Source organism: Malania oleifera, chromosome 2 (assembly GCF_029873635.1).
Source record: "Malania oleifera isolate guangnan ecotype guangnan chromosome 2, ASM2987363v1, whole genome shotgun sequence".
Classification (NCBI taxonomy): Eukaryota; Viridiplantae; Streptophyta; class Magnoliopsida; order Santalales; family Ximeniaceae; genus Malania; species Malania oleifera.
This window is the reverse complement of record NC_080418.1, coordinates 106,071,444-106,082,520: the sequence shown is the minus strand read 5'-3', so window position 1 is coordinate 106,082,520 and position 11,077 is coordinate 106,071,444.

The following is an 11,077-nucleotide window of genomic DNA, read 5'->3' as shown; positions in this document are numbered from 1 at the left end:
ACTAATCATAACTGTCTAGTATAGCTAATAATACTGGAAACATACCCAGGATGAATAGCTAGTTGATGTCATGTATTACCCCCCATGACGGGTTATGCAACTCGAAGGCGGGACTCGACAATGGCTGGCCGACCACTGTCGAGTCAAAAATATTTATAAGTATGATGGGCCCGCCACACCCTGGTCCGGACTCCCAGGTGGATGTCTACAACTCTACACTAAATGCCACATCGACTATCCATCTCTCACCCCCTCGTGGAGTGGTTGTCACCAATCTAAACATAGATATCTTATCTATATAGCTACAGTACCGTGCTCCTGAAACTGAACTAAACTAACATCCGGGGTTTGATAACATATAATACATGATAATATAGCATTTAACATAAATGGATTAATAGCATTTTCTATAATTTCATAAATATGCCCTTGTGCCGAACATTTCATAAATACGGCCTTGCGCTGAAATCATACGTAAAGCATGGCTCTGCGCCGGCTATCAATCACGACCTTGTGCTGAATATCTCATACATATCATTCTGAGTAAATAAATCAATTATCATGTATTTTTCAAAATCGTTATGTACTGTATTATTTCATAATTCCTCAAAACATGTTTTACTCATAAAATTGTCATATCATAATACTTTTCATGAAAAAATAATATTTATGCCACACAAATCTGAGCAAATTCATATATTTCATTCTAAAATCACATTTTCTGTATAACAACGGTATTTTCCCAAATATGCATTTTCTCAATAACATTCAAATGTAATACATGCTTTTCTAGAAAATTAATTGCTGATAAATAATAATAGTTTGCATGGAAAATATCTGCTTTAGTTTATTCCCTAACCTGGTACTGAAGAAAACCCCCTAAAAATTCCACTCGTCCTACACCCGCAGGGTTCCCCGTTCAACACCTTGAATTCAACAATCCCTAGAACTAAACTTTAGTATTTTCACGTGAATATCATTTCCTATAACTATGAAAAGACCAAATTTGGTATAAAAAGTCTTACCTCAACTCAAGGATGATTTTCAACTCGTTTCCACCAATGATTTGCTCATACAGATTTGGAGAGAACTTCCCCAGGAGCATCGTGGTGGCCTTAGATCGTCGATTCGGCGAACGATGGAGCCAAAATCGAAGAAAGAGGAGAAAGGAACAGTAGAGGAAAGAGAAAGTAAGAAATTTCCTAATTTTTCTGCGTTTAATCCGAGTTTTAGGCTATTTATAGAGCCAGATTCGTCGACAAGACACATTACCTCATCGACGAGTCCCTAAAGAGTTTTGTCGATGAACCTTCACCTCTCGTCGATGAAATTCAGAATTGCCAGAACCCTCCTTGGTATATTCTCGTCGACGAAGTCTGCTGCACCCTCTTTTCTATTCCTATTTTTCTCTCTCTTAATTATTATTAAAATAACATTATACTTCGGGTCATTACAATATGCATATAACAGTTTGGTAAAACTCTGGTATTGTGTTGGTTGGATTATGTTTTTTGCTACTTAGGTATCAGAGTTGTATTTCAGGTATATCCCTAGTACCCATGGGTCCAGGTTGATTATGTTTTATCAGCTGAATAGGATATCAGGATTATTATATTAAATGTTATAAAAAAAAATTATGGCAAAATAGGCAGGTCGTTACAGTACTGGATACTAATTAATTCGTTTCAAGCATTCCAACCAGTATAGTCTCCCTAGAGATTACAAATGTATCAAAGGAAGAAATATCAAGGCATAACTATAATGCTCGTAACCCTAAGAACATTCCATACCTATATATATAGCTTTAAGAGTCGTACATGATGTTTAGGGTTTTCAAAAGAGCCTCAATTTTCAAAAAACGAGCATGACGCATATAAGTCACATGTGCTCTTTTTCTAGGGATGGAGCTCAGCTCCCCTAAATATGCGATGATTGTGTAAGGATGAAGTTTAACATTCAATAAATTTCCACCCATCCTTTCAAAAAGTTTAGCATTAATTTTATCATAATCATCTTTATACATGGTTTTATTTTTGAGAAAATTTTAATGAAATTTTGGTAGTATGTCGTATGTAAATCAGACATTTTCCCACAAAACCTGTACTTGATAACTAGTTGTTTTTAACAGATATTTCATATAAAGCATGCAACAATTTAAAATCCACTACTAGCATGCAATTGACATCACTACATCTGTCATGCAAGAAACATTTTAGATTAAGCTTGCAATCAGGTAGCTCAAACGCATTTAGGCAAATTAACTATCCACAAGGATAATATGAATCAATAAATAACAATGGATATTTATGAGTTCAGTGCAGTGTTATTTTTCAGAAAGGCATATGGTAATAAGATAATGTCAGCATTTAATAAAGTTATGAAACTATAAAGAGAAATGCTCCCCCTCAGTTATGCACTATTATCATCTTATGCCTTTTTCATCTTTTAATTTCTTAGCCAAGTGATTTACAATTTTCAATAAATTAAGCTTAGCGTTGAATGCTTTAGGCTCAACGGACCAAAAATTCACAATAAATATTTTTCTGGGTCATAAGCCTACTTAGCCTCTTATTTTATTAGTCTTAACGCGTTAGAAGCACCAGTTTGAATGACTGTTAATCTTAACTACTTATGCATAAGTTTCCTTGATATTTGCATTTCCATATTGAAACCTTGTGCTATCTTTTTAGCCATTGAACACCAATCTATGGACATGAAGCTCAAAAGGATTTGAATGAGATTTGAGAGCTTGTGAGAGAAGTATAGGATAAATGCTATTAAAATTTAAATTATTATTGAGTTTAGAAGAGTATTTAGGAGAATTAGGACATTATTAAAGAATATTTTCGTGTTGATTGACATGTCCTTACTAATTATTCAGAGAGCATTTAAGAGTATAAGATTTTTTAATTGTAGCTCTTTGGAGATAGGAATGTATCATTTAAATATGATCACAATTTAAAGCAAGGATATGAACCAAGGAATAGGATAATCTTTACCAGATATGGTCATGGTGTGGTAAAGATTTCCTATGGAGGAAATAGGTAAACCAATATTAGAGGATTTATATTTTAAACTCAAAGGGAATATTATGATTTAATTATAAAACTTCAACCCCTTAGTGGATGCCTCTAATCTTGATTATAACAAGATGTTGTTAAAATGAGTACTTTTAATGAATTAGGAAATTATTACATTCAGTGCTTATGTCTACAGAGATGACTGAATTCTTGACTAAGATTTTATGTTCAAGAATGCGCTTAGGATATATGGTGATACATAGCAAGATTGTTCCCAAGCCTTTAGTCATCGCTTACCCCCTATAACTAATCCTTTGCTCTAAGGAAGAGTTTAAGAACTATTTAATTCCTAATGGAACCCATCCTTCCTCTCATCCTACAGAATTAGCTTCTCTGACAATCCATTCCATTTTCTTACTTATGCCTTTAGCATCTCTAGATGGACAATTATGTTTAATGTGCCCCTTCCTTTTGCAGTGTAAGCAAGTATTGTATATACGTGAAAGATTATGCTTACTGATTCCATGTTTGCATGAAGAGGCATGACTGTGGGATTCACGCAATGAACCCTTTTTGAAAGAATTATTTCTTTTGGCTCCAAAGGAATCATTTGTTTTATTCTTTTCACTTGCAACCTTTGATATTATATCGGGATAATATTTCATTGTTCTTTCCAAGCAAGTGATTTTCAATATCTTTTCAACCTTTTTCTTTTTTTAGGTAACATGATATTCTTTTAGACTTTTTAATTGTTTTACCTTCTACTTTCATTTATCAAGAACATTCTATGCTTAGATATTTTAACTAGAAAATTATGCATTTGAAGTGAAGCCTTTCTAGTTCTCTATGTGAAGGCATGCTTATATTATTAAATTCAACACATGATTCATCACAAGATTTAACACAATACCTATCACATGAATCATTGCATTCAACATTAACATTATTATCAATAGATTCACTAGATGATTCAATACATGAAATATAGCAGCATTCAGCACAAGAATCATCTATAGAGGTAGAGATAGAATCATATATCTTCTCGTCTGTTAATGCTATAAGACCGCACCTTACTCCATTTTGATCTTTCAAGCTTGGGGCCTTAGGAGTGGTGGTCTCTTCCTTCTTAGGTACTCCGTACCTCCTATCCAGCTCTTCCCATATATCTGTTAACTTTTTGAGTCCGATCCCTACTTTGATTATGACAAACCACAACATCTCACTTGTATACTTTGTGATTAAATAGGTTTATAATTCTGTAAGTACAAGTTACTGATGCAAAATGGAAGTCGTACGAGCACCTGAACGAGCATATATCAGCATATTCCTTGGGATTGCAATGGAGCGAAGCACGAAAACTTTATTTGTTTTTGGGTTGTAATAGCAATTAGGGTTGAATGTGTATGCACATCATATGATTCAATTTGAAACTCAAACATGACCTTAGATTGACCATAGGACCTCCAAGTAAGATGAAAAACATTTTTCAAAAAATTCCTAACTTATACAAAGATTTTAAAATGATTTTGAAGTTAAAAAAGGCAAAAAAAATTAATTTTTACAAAGGGGTCAGTCAACTGACCAGTCGACTGAAGCGATTTTATTGACCAAATCGTTCTTATCTTGAGAAGTTTTCAACATGAAAGTTGTAGGATGTTCGCTTAGATTTCTATCGATACAAAGAACATCCAAATTGGAGTTATATAGAAAAAATTATGATCAAAACACTGAAAAGTGTCCGTAACAGAAAAACTTCCTTCATGTTTCTTCCATCTCATTGATGGGCATTTTTCTCAATCCATAACTTCTTATATTAAAAAGTGTTCAATATGAAAGTTGTGAGATTTTCTCTTAACTTTATGTTGATACTAATAAATTTCAATTTGGAGTTGTATAGAAAACGTTATGGTTAAAACACAGAAAAATGTCTACACAGAAAACTCGAGGACAGCCGACCGAACCTCGTGTGTTTGAAGCCTCAGCCGATCAGGGCTTGGCCCCAGCTGATCGAACCTTGCAATTTTGAAGCCTCAACTGACCAGGGCTTGCCCCCATCTAACCAACCCTCCGAGGAAAGCATCCCAATGGCCGAAAAACGGCTAGTTTTCAAAATAAAATAATATTTTTAGGTCCCAATGACTACATAACGGCTATATGTGATTTTTTGCCTATAACTACAACCCCAAAATACTTGAAAAATATTGGAGAATCCTTTGGAAAGCTTAAGAAATCATTTTTTGATTCTCCCTCCATTTTTACACCCAGGTATATTTTAATTTCTTATTTCTCCTACTCCATGAAAATATTTTTGGAGAATATTTCTTTGGGGTTTTATTTTGGATGGGCTCAAGCATGTATCATCCTTCATATGTATTTTGCTTGAATGCCTTGGTTTTCAAATGGGTTTCAAAGTTTAAATTTCTCCTACTCCTCTTTTATAGAAAATCATTCTTGGAGAAATTATACTTATTTTGAATAGGGGCTTGAGCATATATATATATATATATATATTGCTTGATGGCCATTTTACTCTCATATTTTGAAAGTCAAAATTTCTCCTACACATTTAGTTGAAAAATAATTTCTGGAAATTTTTTTTTGAGTAAATGTTTGAGAGCCTTGACGAACATATTTAATTCATATATTCTTGCTTGGAAGGCGTCTCTTAATTGAAGGTCAATCATTTTAAAGAAAACTAGTGTTTCTCCTATTCCTTGATTTGAAAATATTTTTTCGAGAAAAACATTGGGTTATACATGGTAGCTTTGAGCATATATCTCACTCATATATATTGACTTGAGAAGCTCCTTAAGAAAGGTTAGAGCATATATTTAATTTCATATGATTTGCTTGGAAGCCTTTTAGTAATTATTTTTAAAATGTTATTTTGAAAATTAAAATCATTTTCCATACTCTCTTAGTTTTTATTGAAAAATGATTTTGAGTGAAATTTTTATATACTCTACAGAACTTCATTTTAATATCATTTGAGAGTGCATTTTAGTGCTTCAACTTGTACATCTCTACTTTGCTTGTTGAGAAGTGTTTATTTGTATACAAAAATATTGTCGTATTCTTGGCGTGTGATCGTCGAAAGAGGAGGCACCATCCTGTAAGGTGTGGGTTTTGGCTCCACCCGTAAAGTGTAGCTGCGGTGACTCCGCCTCGTGAAGGAGGAACTCGATTTAGCTTTAGCCCGATTAGGTAAGCTGGGTGTTGGCACCGTTTGTTAAGTGTTGTTGGGTTTTAGCATTGCCCGTAAAGTGTTGTTGGGTTTTGGCTCCACTCAGTAAGTGTAGCTAGGGTGTCTCCACCCCATGAAGGAGGGTGTAAACGGCTTCTGCTCCGCCCCATTAAGTGAGCAGGTTAGTGGAATCCTTGGACGGTCTACTTAAGGAGGGGATGTAGGCAGTATTGGCCGACCTCAATAACAAATCTTGTGTGTGTGTGTGTGTGCGTCTCTCTCTCTCTCTCTCTTTCACACACACACACACACATTTAAATTTCCGCACTTTAATTTCCGCATCTGTATGAATGTTTATTTATTGTCATAATTATTTTTACATACACATATTTAATTTAAATGAGATATGTTCCATATGTATGTTTACACCGAGTGATAACCATTTTACATACACACTTATATTTTGAATGAGATATGATTTGTGGTGAATGATAAATTTATTTAGTCAAAAAGTTTTAAAATCCAATTCATCTCCACCTATTGGGATCACACCTAAGATCACAATATCCTGTGCACTACAACAATCCATGATCTCCTGAAAAATATTAGGCTTAGGGGCACAATATAATAAATCCACGACATTATGATTAATCAACTCAAAATCATTTTCATTAATTTGTGCACATCTTCCTTTAGCAATCACTTGTCAAACCCTATAGTCCATTAATTTTATGAAAAGGCTCATTCTAATTTTTAAGGAGGTGTAATCAACACCACAAAATACTGGACGCTTGAGCCATGATCGACTATCACCAAATGGAGATACACCAACAAGAGCCATTGCGATTTTTAGCATAAGTGGTTAAGCTTTTTGCAACGAGACTCTGATACTAACTAATAGGAATGGTGTGTTGGCCTAACTGAGTTTTTCAATCTTATTTTGATGATAACAAATGAAGGATGTTTTAACTTGTGTTGTTGAGTGACTTTATTTCAGGTCTAAGTAAAATGACACTCATGTTTAATCATGGAAGTACGTTGGAAATCAAAGTAAATCAAGTGAAAGTTTTTCAGTATATTGAAGTAATGAATGACAAATAAATAACTTAAAGGCTAAGTAGGTCTTGAAGTAAAGACTGAACCTTAAGAGGCTGCAAGACTTAGTGATTAAGGAGATCATGCTTAGAAGGATATTTGTAAGTACTTCAAGTCATTACTATTTAGATATGTGAAACTCCTTAAAATACATGGACTTGGAGACCTATTTTAAAATTTCGAAAAATATTTTATGAAAGACCAAAACAAAATAGCAAAATTAAATTGGAAAACCTACAACAAAGTTAATTGTCCAGTCGATGGATTCGATGAACTGAAAACACCTAGCCGACTGACAGTACCCAGCCAATTGACCATTTTGAACGTGGTTCAGTCAGATGACTGACAAAAAACCTACAACAAAGTTAACTGTCCAATTGACTGACCATTTTGAACGTGCTTTTGTCAGTCGACTAATAATTATTTTTTGAAAAGACAAAATGGTGTCAGCCACCTGTCTAGCCGACTGACTAATACAAAAAGTGACCCAATCGAGTGAGTCAGCCGAATGACTCTACGGAGATTTTTGAATTTCGAATTATAGGGGAAGTTTTTCAAATTTAATTATATGATTTAATATCTTTTGAAAAGTTACCTAAATACTCCATGTTAAATGAAGAAACTTTTCTTTAAGAAGTCTATAAATACCTTCATTACTCAATAAAAAAAACACGCTCAAGCAATACACGTTTTCTACGCTAAAGTTCTTCTAAAGCTCATACTTGCTCACACTCTTGCTGGGGAAAACTCTATGAAATTGCTAGATTAAAAAGCTTTGGTTCTGATTTGCAACTAAAATATTTATATCAATAAGAAAGAACCATTGGTAACTTCTAAACCTTGAGCTTCACATTTTCTATTTTGTTTTGGTTTTGAAGTACGACTAGTGATTTAACTTGTACAACTTGCTTTGTGTTTGAGAGTGTTTTTGTACGCAGATATCCGTTTCTTTCTACTAGATCTTTGACGGTTTAAGGTCTAGTTGGATCGTTGCACCAAGCATAGGTTGTTGCTTGGAGATGTTTCTTTTCCTGAAAAAGAGGTTAGTTGTTGTAAAAGTTTTTGTTCCACCCAGAAGGAACAAGGTATAGTGAAATCCTTAGGTGGTTAACCTAAGGTGAGGACGTAGGCTAGGGTAAGCCGAACCTCGTAAAAACAGTGGTGTCACTCTCTTTCCTTTACTCTCTTTAAATTCCTACAAAAATATAAACTATGTGGATGTTGTAATTCTTTCAATCATAAAAACAACGTATATTGGAAATTAAATAAACCAAAACCTAATTTGTTCTTAGGCTTGCGGAAACTGAAAGGGAGTACGTTGGTTAATCAATATTTGGTGGAAACCGTAAGGAAGTACGTTGATTGGTTAACAACCCAAAACCTATTAGCTGAAGGTTTATTTGAATTCTAATTTTGGAAAGAGTGATTGGATGTTATTTTAATATTCAATTCAAAAGCCAACTACAGGACTTGCACATTCATATATAGAGATACTGAATATTGCAAAGCAAATTTTGATTACTTGTATTGTGTTTGTTTGGTTTGAACAATTAATCAATTGGTTGTGTATGTTGTGATTGTGGATTGAATAGAAGAAGTAAGTATTTGTGTGGATTGCCTAATCAACAATAATATAAGAAGTCTTTAAAATATTGTAAAAAGTCAAGAACTCATAAAAAGACTCTAAGGGATTTTAAATAACCCAATTTGTTGGCCTAATAAGGCTTACAATTCTTATTTTGATGATAACAAATCAAATGATATGTTTAACATGTTTCAAGTAAAAGGTTTCAGGAAAATAACAGAGCTCAAGTGCATAAGAAAGTTCAATGGATTACAAAAAGCATGAAGAACAAAGCTATATTGTGAAAAGTACAAAGGAAAGACTGCAACTACAAACATGATGGAAGGACAAGTTTGAAGACTAAGCGAATTATACCTTTTAGGATATTCTGAAAATGTAAGTACTTCAAAGTAAATTTCAAGTATAAAGTGATTTGAAGCTCATAGAAAGTCAAAAATATGTTTTTATATATATACCCTAAAGAATAATTTTCAAATCAATAAAAAGAAAGGATTTAAGAAAAATGAAAATTTTTGAAATAATGAAGGGCCAGGCGACTGCTAAAACAAGGCAGGCGACTGCCATATTAAGAAAGTAATCTCTGACAAAGTTAGTAGCTAGATAGGCGACTGCCTAAACTGACAAACACCTGTGTGAACAAACCAGGCGACTGCCCTAGTTCTGGCAGACGACTGCCTGCATTCTGTGTTGAGAGTTGTTTTGTGACAGACGACTACCACTCGAACGTTGGTAATAAATTTTTTAACGAAAAGATTTTTTGAACCACGTTTTTGAATATATTTATTTCAAAATATTTGGAAATAAATTTTAGAAATCTTTGGGATTAATGGATGATTTCTAAAGCCTCTATAAATAGTCTTAATCTCAAAATTTTATATTTACAATGAGAAAAGAAAGGATTAAGAGAACATTGATGAGATATTCAAAAAGTTTTGAAGTTGAGCAAATTCTCTAAAGTTTCCAGATCTAGTAATTTTCAACAAAATTTCTGATTCAGAAATATTCAAAGACTTATAGATCAAAGTAAGTTTTCAAAGGTTTTAGATCGACCGATCTTCAAGTATTCAAAATTCTGTTTTCAAAGGATCTAAAATTCTTTCAAGGTTAAATCTCTGATCTGAAATTGTTTTTTGAAGCAAAGTTTTCCAACAATCAGAATCTTTCATTTTCTTTGAAAAACTATTTGGTAATTCATACTAAATATTGAGCTTGAAATTTCTTATATTTGAATTATTTTGAGGTATAAAGTGAGCTGATTATTGTACTAATTCACTCTATTGTGAGAGTTTTCATCTGTACACAAATACCTTTATTATCTTTCTTAAACGATTCAGAGTTGTTGAATCATTGAGCCAAATAAGGGGTTATTATTTGGAGAGGCGGGCTCTAGCCTAATCGAAGGAGTGTGTTGTAAATTGGTATTGTTCCACCAGGTAACATAATTGATTTAGTGGAATCCTTTGGTATCTTTGCCAAAGGCGAGGACGTAAGCTGTGTTGAAGTCGAACCTCGTAAATACTCTTGTATCTTTCTCTTTGATTTACTTTACATTCCTTACTAGCTATTGTTATATGATTTATATGTGCAGGTTGCAGGTTCTAAATTGAGAAAGAAACAAAAAGTACTTGATATTTAGAAAGTACGTTTTCATTAATCGTTTGTGGAAACCCAAGAAGGGAGTACGTTGATTAATTTGCGAAAATCTTAATCAAGTAGAGTGTATGCTAAGAGTTTACAGGGAAATCAACAAAAGCTTTTACATTTTGATTAAGTGATTGAATTATCATGATTTCATTGATTGACTTGTAAATTTAAATTTCAATATTCTTGAGTGTGGTTATCATTCATATATATCTTGTTTTCTAGGTTGTTAAAATCAAAAGTCTATAAATCATTAAAATTATAAAAAGAATCCAATTCACCGCCCCTCTTGGGAAGCTATTCCTCATTTCACAATTCACCCCTCTCTTGGGACTACACCTTAGGTTTCATGGTGTATTCCCAAAAAAGGGGAGGGTGAATTGGGTATTTAAAAATTTCTTCTTAGGTTGACTTCAAATCACAATCAGTATAGCACAACCTATAATCTTTCTAAGCATTCACCAATTTCACATGTATTAAGAATATGTGAATATTTAAACCCTGCACAATAAATTTAAACATAAACATGCACGTGCTGGAATGTAAAGAGTA